This window comes from Carlito syrichta, unplaced genomic scaffold (genome assembly GCF_000164805.1).
Source record: "Carlito syrichta isolate Samal-C Ts95f unplaced genomic scaffold, Tarsius_syrichta-2.0.1 Scaffold303370, whole genome shotgun sequence".
Lineage (NCBI taxonomy): Eukaryota > Metazoa > Chordata > Mammalia > Primates > Tarsiidae > Carlito > Carlito syrichta.
In genome coordinates, this window is record NW_007247466.1 from 215,834 (window position 1) to 223,965 (window position 8,132).

Below are 8,132 nucleotides of genomic sequence, written 5' to 3' on the forward strand. Positions count from 1 at the left end.
GTAGCTGGAACTACAGGCGCACGCTATCACACCCGGCTAATTTTTTTGATTTATTGTAGACATGAGGTCTCGCCAAGTTGCCCAGGCAGGTCTTGAACCCTCAGACTCAAGCAATTCACTCACCTCAGCCTCCCAAAGAAGTGATTTCTTAAAAAAAAAAAGAAATCAACTTGCAACTTACAAGGAATTTTCTACATACTTTCCCATTTAATTTTCAAAGCAACCTTAAGATGGAAGCAAATATATATATTCCCATTTAAGAGGTCACTAAGCTGAGCTCCAGAAAAGTGACTCAGAAAACTTCTTTGGGAAGTATGCCAACCTTCAGTATTTCTGGATTTGTAATTACTATTCTGTTCAGAGTATCATAAGGTTCGGTGTCAGAAATGAAATCAGGCACATTCTGTGCTGTTTTGCCCTACTTAGGAGTATAAACAGCTCATGTCTTTGAAATCGTTTTTGTAAGCCAGAAAATTGTTTTTAAGCATACTTAGTCACTCTACCTTAAATGGTTCCTTTTAGTTCTAACTCCCTTTATGACTTTATGACTGGTAAAAATAGAAGATAAATGATAAAAGTATTTATTCATTCCTTCCTGTGCACTAGGCACTATGCTAGCACTCTGCATGTGCAATCTCCGGTTATTCCTCAAAGCCACTCTGTGAAATAGGTACTGTTCTTACTCCGTGTTATAAGTGGGGGAACTGAGGGAGAGCGAGAGTCAGTTATGTGCCCAAGGTCAAACAGGACTCAAGTCAGGTCTCACTCCCTTCATTGCATAGGTTTTTGGAACACTGGCTGTTTGCAGGGGATGCAAGCATGACTACTTTCCTTTTGTAGGCATCCAGGTCAAAATAGTTACAAAAGCCAACCTTAACTCATGTCCTTGGAATAAAAAATTAGAACTGTCATGCCTATGGCTTGGTAATAGGAAGCACACAACTGCCATTTAGAGTTTTTTAAACATGCCTAAATTTGTTTTATATGTGAATGTGAGAATTCAAACTGCTAAATACTACACTTTTCTCCAAATGTGAACATGCATTTGATTCTTGGAGGTAATAGCATGCTATTTTAGGATTTGAACTAGGTCATGTTTTTCATAAGCTATTTGGTTAAGTAAACATGATTAATTTTTAAGGAATCCTCAAAGAAGAAGAAAAAACATGAAAAAATGATGCCCTGTTTCCTAGTGTCGTACTGAACTTCAAGAAAAGGCAAGAAAATGGTGCAGCCACTTTAGAAAACAGTTTGGCTATTCCTCAAAATGTTAAACACAGTGTTACTACCATACGACCTAGTAAATTCCACTCCTGTGTATATATGCAAGAGAAAGGAAAATATACCGATAAAACCTTATACATGAATGCTTATCACAGCATTATTCAGTTGGGTTGTTGAATGTCTACCCAAATGTCCACCAACTGATGAACGGATAAACATAATGTAGTATAACCATTCAGTGAAATATTTGGCAGTAAAATGTAGTGAAATACTGATAGATGTTACAACATGGATATACCTTGAAAACATTACACTAAGAGAATGAAGCCAGACATAAAAGTCCACATATTGTATGACTCCACATATATGACATGCCAGAATATACAAATTCATAGATACAAAATATAGACTTGTGATTATTAGGGACTGGGGGAAGGGAAGTATGGTGGATGACTGCTAATAGGTATAGGATTTCTTTTGTGGGTAATGAAAATATCCTAAAGTTAGATGATGGCAATGACTTTATAACTCTTTGAATATACCAGGAACCACTGAATTGTTTACTTTGAACAATCTTGTGGTATGTAAATTATCTTAAACTATTATTAAAAAATAATAATATAAAGCTATATATGAGAGGATAGAAAGAAGAGCAAGAATACAAAGACCATTTGAACCATGACTTCCACAACAGTGAAATTTATTTATGTAGACTATTCTGATTAAACTATTAGCAAGGTAACATTGGAAATTCCTGAACCGCCATCCTCAATTCCATGATGCTGAAAGGTCACTGAAGAGAAATGTGGATGACTTTCTTTTTATCCTAACTGTGTGTACTCCCTTGGTGGAGATTAGTCTCTGTTATTACAAGTCTATTCAGAGACAAGAGAGTTGAGTGGGTATATAAGATATAGAGTCTATTTTATGCTATTTTTTAATGCTAAATTCAAAATTGCTTACTAAAATGGTTAATGTGCTAGAAAGTAGTTGGACTAATTAGGTCAATAAATATGATTCTAACTCATCAGAAGAAAAGGTCATATGGATAAAAAACTAAGGAGTTTCATGTATTAGAAGATGTAGCCTTCAATCCTGAAGAAGTAATTTGGTTCCTGCATTTTCATGCTGCCTAAAGTTTTTTGTTGCACAGATTACATGTGAATGAAATGTTTTCCAAAAATATTAGAATTTATAGGAGTTGTGCTCTGTTAGAAATTGTAGCCTTTTTGTGATTAATTTCTTCATTTCTTCAACTTTATTTCAGTGTGTCTTGATTCATCCTTGAATTTTCCCATGCCCAATTTCCCACTTATGATTCTGAGAGTACTATTTTTTCCCCTTAGTGAAGATCAGAAAGAATGAATTCTGTACAGCATTTCCTGCATGTTTTTCTGACTGCGGGTATACTTTTCTCTGAATAAATCCAATAATTCAAATCAGACTATTTACAGAAGATATTAAATAAGGATTATTTATGTTTCACAAACTTATACATGAATGTTCCTTTTCTTTAATGACTTATCTTTTTTTTTTCTTTTTTCTTTTTTTTTTTGAGTTGGAGTCTCACTCTGTCGCCCAGACTAGAGTGCAGTGGCTGCTCCCGGCCAGCGCAGCCTCGCCCTGTTGGGCTTCGGCGATCCTTCTGCCTCAGTCTTCCGAGTAGCTGGAATTACAGGCGCGTGCTACCACACCCGGCTGATTTTTTGATTTATTGTAGAGATGCGGTCTCGCTGCCCAGGTGGGTCTCGAACCCGCGGGCTCAGGCAATCTACTCACCTCAGCCCCCCAAGGCACGGGATTACAGGCTGAACCACCGAGCCCGGCTCTTTTTTTCTTTTTTTTTGAGTTGAGGTCTCACTCTGTTACCCAGGTTGGAGTGCAGTGGCACGATCGCAGTTCACCACAGCCTCAATTTCCTGGGCTCAAGTGATCTTTCCTCCTCAGCCTCCAGAGTAGTTGAGACTACAGGACACACCACCATGCCAAGTTAATTTTAATTTTAATTTTTAATTTTTTAATTTTTATTTTTTTTGAGTTGGAGTCTCACTCTGTCCCCCAGACTGGAGTGCAGTGGCTGCTCCCGGCCACCGCAGCCTCGACCTACTGGGCTCCGCGATTCTTCACCTCAGCCTTCCAAGTAGCTGGAACTACAGGCGCGCACTACCACGACCAGCTAATTTTTGATTTATTGTAGAGATGATGTCTCACCAAGTTGCCCGGGCGGGTCTCGAACCTGTAGGCTCAGGCAATCCACTCACCTCGGCTTCCCAAAGTGCTGGGATTATAGGCTGAACCACTGAGCCTGGCCCCCAAGTTAATTTTTTTTTATTATTTTTTTTAGTGATGAGGTCTCACTATGTTGCCTAGGCCGATCTCAAATTCCTGGGTTCAAGCTATCCTCCTGCTTCAACCTCACAAAGGGCTGGGATTACAGGCATGAGTCACCACACCCAGCCATGGCTTCTCTTTTTTTCAACAGCTTTACAGAGATAAAATTCTTATACCTTATTATTCACCCATTTAAAGTGTATAATTCCATGGTTTTTGATATATCCACAGATTTATGCAACCATCATCACAGTCAATTTTAGAACATTTTTATTGCTTGAGAAAGAAACCCTGTACCTTTTAGCTATCCACTCCCCCATCTCCCCACTCTGTCTCCAGAACAAAGCAACAACACGTTGCCTTATCTGAAATGCTTGGGACTAGAACTGTTTCTAATTTAGTTTTTCTTTTGGTTTTTAGACCGTTTGCATATACATAATAAGATATCTTGGGGATAGGACCCAAGTCTAAACATAAAATTCATGTATCTTTCATATATACCATATATTCGTAGACTGAAGGTAATTTTATACAATACTTTTAAGAGCTATACACTTGGAATAAAGTTTGTATTAAGTACTTATGTGTGGAATTTTCCACTTGTGGATTTTGGAGCATTTCAGATTTTAGATTTTCAGATTAGGAATGCTCGACTAGTTCCATTTAGCTTTCTGTTTCTATAGATTTCCCTATTCTGGGCATTTCATATGACTGGAATTATATAATGTATGGTGTTTTGTGACGGGTTTCTTTTATTTTCCTGATACAACAAAGTTCATCAAGTATTTTATAATGATAAAAGGATCAGGAAGATACAACAACTATAAACATGTATGTACCTCATAACTGAACACCAAATTATACAAAGTGTTAAAACAAACAAAGCCCAAAATGTATGAAGTAAAAACTGACAGAAGTGAAGGGAGAAATAGATAATCAACAATAATAGTTAGAAACTTCAATACCCCACTTTTAATAATGGAAAGGTTGGCCAGGTGGAAGATTAACAAAGAAGTAAAAAACTTGAACAACACTATAGTCCAAGTACTTCTAACAGATATCTATAGGACACTCTATCCAACAATAGCAGAGTATATGTTCTTCTGAAGTACATATGGAACATTCTCCAGAGTAGACCATACGCTTGTCCCCCGGGCAAAGGACCCATATGGTGGCCTGTTAGGAATCAAGTCACACAGCAGGAGGTGAGTGGCAGGCAAACAAGTGAAGCTTCACCTGTATTTACAGCCACCACCCATGGCTCACATTACTGCCTGAACTCCATCTTCTGTCAGATCAGCATTAGATTCTCATAAGACTGTGAACCCAACTGGGAATCGCACATGCGAGGGATCTAGGTTACATGCTCCTTATGGAGAATCAAATACCTGATGATCTGAAGTGGAGATGAGGTGGTGATGATAGTGCTGGGGAGTGGCTGCAAATACAGATTAACATTAGCAGTGAGATTTGACTGTACATCTCCCCCCGCATTCTGTCTTCCATGAAATCAGTCCCTGATATCAAAAAAGGTTGGGGACACCTGTGCTAGGACATAAAACAAATTTCAGTACATTTAAAAGGAGAGGAGAAATGCATAGTATCTTTGCCAATCACAATGTAATGAAATAAGAAATCAATTATAGAAAAAAAATGGGAAGCTCAAAAATATGTGGAAATTGAACAGAACAGCACACTCCTAAATGAGCAGTGGTTAGAAGGAGAAATCACACAGTACTTTGAGATGAATGCAAATGAAGCCACAGTTTATCCAAACGTATGGAATGCTGCTAATGCAGGACTTAAAAAAAATTTATAGCTGTAAATACCTCTATTAAAAAAGAAGAGCCAGGCTCGGTGGCTCCGCCTGTAATCCCAGCACTTGGGAGACCGAGGTGAGTGGATTTCCTGAGCCCGCGGGTGTGAGACCTGCCTGGGCAACTTGGCGAGACCTCATCTCTACAATAAATCAAAAAATCAGCCAGGCGTGGTAGCGCGCGCCTGTAGTTCCAGCTACTCGGAAGGCCGAGGAGGAAGGCTCGCCGGAGCCCAGCAGGGCGAGACTGCGGTGTCCGGAAGCGGCCACTGCACTCCAGTCTGGGCGACAGAGTGAGACTCCAACTCAAAAAAAAAAAGAAGAAGAAATGTCTCTCAAATCAATAACCTAACTTTCTACTTTAAGACAATGGGAAAAAAAAGAACAAGCTAAACCTAAAGCAAGCAGAAGAAAGAAAATACAGATCAGAGCAGAAGTTAATAAACAGAAAATAGAAAAACAATATAGACTTTGCAACTTCAGAAACTTTAAAACTATACCTACTATAATAAATCAAATTAAAATTTTACAAAAGACATTAAATAATGACTATTTTTCACAATATAAGTGACATTTTCTTTTTTTTTTTTTTTTAAGAGACAGGGTCTCGCTCTGTTGTTCAGGCTGGAGTGCAATAGTGCTATTGTAGCTCACTGCTCCAACTCCTGGGCTCAAGTGATCCTCCTGCATAGCTAGAATTACAGGTGTGTACTAGTATGTTTACCTATTATTTTTATTTTTATTTTTTAGAGATAGAGTCTCGCTATGTTGCTCAGGCTGTTCTTAAACTCCTGGCTTCAAGCAATCCTCCTGCCTCGGTTTCCCAAAGTGCTGGAATTACAGGCATGAACCACCACTCCTGGTTGTATTTTCTTAATGCACTAAAAAAAATAATTTTCAACGTGGCTCCCATACACCTTTATAAAAAGCAAATCTTCTTGAAAATATCCCTTAAACACTGTCTTTTTCCCAAATTCACATTCACTTTGGAAATTGTTGACCAAACCATGAGCCTATTGCAATCTCCAGCTGTTCAGAAATTTTGCATAATAGAAAAATCACTGTTTAGGATGCTGATCAAATGTATGCCTGATTCCTCATACCTTTACTTCCTGCAATGTAACTTTGAACAAGTTGCTGAATTTCTTTGAGACTTATCTTTCTCATCTGTAAAATAGAGGTCGTTTTCTCAGTCTGAAAGAGTCTAATTCAATGCTTTGCACATATTAGGCACTTGATTAGGATCTATTCTGTATTCCTTTGATGATGTAAAGATTGAAAGACAGCCTAATTGCCCATATGGCATTGGTTATGCATATGCAAATACTCTTGAAAGATTGGAAGAAAAAGAATCCAATATTGAATCCTACATGTACCAGGTTTTTGGCTAGTCGTGTTATCTATAGTTGGACTCCATATAACTTGTTTGACAGTTCAGACAGATTTTACTGGAGTAGTTCCCCCCACAGTCCTAAGGGGATATGTTCCAAGACCCTCAGTGGATGCTTGAAACCGAACACAGTGCTAAATCCGATTGCCATCAGAGCAAATTTCTGTTCTTATCCTCCACTCATGCATTTAATGTCTTTTCCCTCTTAAGCACTTACCATGCACTGACACCAGACTTTTGCGGTTTGAGGTGTGATGTCAAAACAAGCACCAATTTCTTTTTTTTTCTTCACAATCTCACAGGTGAAAGATTAATTCTTACCGTAGATCTCAGCAACTTTAGCATACAATGTTTTCTCTGTTCTTATTAAGTCAATAACTTTCACTTTTCACTTAAAGGAAGCACTTTATGGCTAATCTTTAGTGTATTTGAATTGCCAGCCTCCCTATACTTGCGTTCTGGGGCCGTCAAGTAAAATAAGGGTTCTTTGAACACAGTACTGCCATATCTGGACAGCCGATCTGACCACGAAGATGGCTACTAGGTGACTGACTATTGGGCAAGAAATGTGTCCAGGTTAGCGGCACTGAACAAAAGGATGATTCATGTCAGGGAAGGGGGACCAGGCAGGATGCTGCAAGATTCTATCACACTACTCAGAATGATGCAAGATTCAAAACTTATGGATTGTGTATTTCTGGAATTTTCCATTTAATAGTTTCAAACCATGGTAATCAGAAGTAACTGAAACCTAGGAAAGTGAAACCATAGATGGGGAGTACTATTGCATTTTTAATTATCACTAAAATATTCAACTTGGGCAAATGCTCATCCTGACTTGAATCAATTGTTTTAGCAATTGGTTATAATGGTCAAATATCTAGACCCTTCAAATATGAAGCACTTACAATTTAACTTTTTGAATTTTTATTTCTTGGTATTGGTATAACACATTCTGTTCCTTACATATTAGGTGAGCATACTTAGTTGTATGATTCTATTGCCTATTTTAGACGATAATCCAGTGACATTAAAGCTTTTATACACATTTATGATCTGATAATCACAATAACTGATTAAATCTTGTTTTTACTCAAAAAGTGTGTTTTGGCAAGCACTTTTGTGCTTATTGTGTTTATTGTGTAGTTGACATGAAAATTGAGTATTTTCTCTAGCAGTACAAACTTCAAGGCAAGGTAGAAACTAGTGCTTCTCAAAACTTCAGTGCGAGTATGCATCACCTGGGGCTCTTGTTAAACATAGACTCAGGTCTGGGGCTGAAGAATCTGCATTTCTTTCTCCCCCCTTCCTTCTTTCCTTCTTTCCTTCTTTCCTTCCTTCCTTCCTTCCTTCCTTCCTTCCTTCCTTCCA

The 8,132-nt window shown here is 38.2% G+C and overlaps 1 protein-coding gene across 1 annotated transcript in view; it reads left to right on the top strand.

The window, feature by feature from the left end:
• The window catches only part of ADAMTS9 (ADAM metallopeptidase with thrombospondin type 1 motif 9), a 216,135-nt gene that overhangs the window by 69,888 nt on the left and 138,115 nt on the right, over positions 1-8,132 (top strand). The window lies entirely within an intron of this gene.